The following is a 2,526-nucleotide window of genomic DNA, read 5'->3' on the forward strand; positions in this document are numbered from 1 at the left end:
AGAGATAATTACTGGATATGTCTTTCTTGGACCTAAAAAAACATATTTAAGGTGGGAAGGAAGAGGTTTCAATTCTAATTCTTCAGTGGGCGTAGATCTGTAGTTATTCATGTTTTCACCCTTCATTTCACCATGGTCGTCCTTCTCCCCCTCATAGGCACTCTCATTCACCGCCATCACCTCATAGATTACTTTCCCTATAGCATGGCATTCATCATTTTCATCATCTAGGGAACATGTATAAATGTCTTCCTGGCTACTATTGGGATACTTCATCAATTGAGAGATTGGTAACTCAACCTCTTCTTTTCCCATGCGCAATTTAATTTTTCCTGCATTCCAATCTGTGTTCACTCTTGCGGTAGCTAGGAATGGCCGTCCTAAAATAATCGATGCATGACTAATTTTTCCTGAAATTTTTACATCCACTACTATAAAATCGACAGGAAATGAACACTTTTCTACTTTCATCACCACATCCACCAACTGTCCACACGGTCTTCTAATTGATCCGTCCGCTAACTGCAATTCTAAATTTACAGGTTGTAATTCACCAAATTTAAAAGTCTCAAGTAGGGCCTTAGGCATGATATTCACACTTGCTCCTGAATCAAGTAAAGCTTTGGTGAATACTTCCCCCCTAATTTCGCATTTGATCACTAGTGCTCCCGGATCCTTGCGCTTTTGAGGTAATTCATGCAGAAAAATTGAACTAATATTCTCAGAAAGTTGAATCCTCTTTTGCTTCCTAGAAGGTGTACACAGGTTTTTCACAAATTTGGAATAATCAGGGATGTACTGGATCGCATCTAAAACAGGAATTTCGACCGTAGCCTCTTTCAAATACTCAAGAAGTGGGCTGTCTTTCGATTTTCTTTCTTCGCTTGTAAGGCACTAGGGAAAGGGATAGGTGGGCAATATGTTTTGGGGTTGGGTTCCTTTTCCAGATTTTCCTCTACCCCTTCATCCTCATCCTTTCTACTTCCTCTAACTTATCCTCCACTTCATTTCGTTTCTCTATAGCTGCAAATGGATTAGCCAACTCTTTCCCACTCCTAAGTTTTGATATAGCACTCAGCTCTCCTATTTCTTGTTGTTCAGTCAATGCATGCATGTCATGAATATGCTCATTAACTACACTACACATGTCATCAACATAAAGTAAATTGCTAGGATTAATACAGGCCTGAGTAGGGAGTTTACCTGATTTGGCGCCCATCTTCATAGGGTCTTCACACGTACCTTGCGGTGCTCCCCCGTGCGCAAATTGTTGACCGCTGTGAAGGCAGATCTCCGCCTTGAGCTTCTCCATCTCCCTCCGATGCCTCTCCTCCATTTCTTCAAAAAGCTGGAGCATCCTCTTCTTGTCTTCTTGTAGCTCCTCGATGACCTTGGTGAGAGTCGCATTAGTGGGATCTGAAAAATTTCGGTAAGGTTGATAATGTTGTTGGTGTTGGGGATTGTTCGCCTTGGATTGGAACTATTGTTGGGGTGGTCGGTTGTTGTTGTTCCATCCCTATCCTCCTAAGTTTCCTCTAGTTCCCCATTGGACATTGCTCCCTTCTTGCCTGCCTATAGCATTCACTTCTGATATCATAGGGTATTCTTCTCCGGTGTGGCTATCACTTGAGCACATTTCACATCGATTTATTTGGTTGGGTGCTCTTCCGCTATTCTGACCTTGCCATAGTGAGATTATTTTTTCATTCATCTTTTCCATGGCTTTTCCCATCATTACACCTATCTGTTTTTCAATTCTATCCATAGTAATCTGGGGTTCAACCCCTCTAACATCCAACAGTCCACCTTTTTGAGGGGTAACCCTAACATGATTGGAGGCATCTTGGTGATAGGCTAAATTATCGGACATTTTTTGTAGTAGTGCCATAGCTTCATCTTTATACATGTCAGCTATTGCTCCTCCACTCGAGATATCAACTCTGCCTTTCTCCACATCATTTATGCCTTCATAGAAAATTTGCACTAACTCCCATTTTTGAATGCCATGGTGGGGGCACTTCCTAATGAGCCCCATCAATCTCTCCCATGCTTCGCTAAATGTATCATTTCCCTGCTGAAAATTTCTAATTTCTCTTTTGAAAGAATTTGTCCTAGCCACTGTATAATATCTTTTTAAGAAGCTCTTCTCCATATCATTCCATGATTCAAAATTTGTTCCCAATGTTCTAAACCAATCCTTGGCTCTATCCTTAAGGGCATGAGGGAATAGTTTCATTCTCACAACTTCCTTTGAAATTCTGGGGTAAGTGCAACTATCACATGCTTCGTAAAATTTTTCTAAGAAGTCATAGGGCTCTTCGTTTGCCTTCCCCAAAAAGGACGGTAATAGCTGAAATTGGTGTGGATCGATTCTAAACATCACATCTTCTCCAATCGGGGCAGATATCCTGGTTAAGATGGGAGTTTCTGCTGGTGTGGAATACTCTCTAATCCTCCTCCGTCCATCGTTAACTACCTCAGGGTTTCCTGTTCCATTACCTATTGGGTCCATTGGTACGGGTCTAA

General features: G+C 41.5%; 1 non-coding gene across 1 annotated transcript; it reads left to right on the forward strand.

Annotated features, from left to right (window-relative positions):
• The first annotated feature begins 2,000 nt into the window (after positions 1 to 2,000).
• LOC144711550 (small nucleolar RNA R71) lies at positions 2,001 to 2,106 on the forward strand. The gene has a single exon (XR_013583602.1). It is a non-coding gene; the product is annotated as a small nucleolar RNA R71 (small nucleolar RNA).
• The last annotated feature ends 420 nt before the right edge of the window (positions 2,107 to 2,526 follow it).

Source organism: Wolffia australiana, chromosome 13 (assembly GCF_029677425.1).
Source record: "Wolffia australiana isolate 7733 chromosome 13, ASM2967742v1".
Taxonomy (NCBI): Eukaryota; Viridiplantae; Streptophyta; class Magnoliopsida; order Alismatales; family Araceae; genus Wolffia; species Wolffia australiana.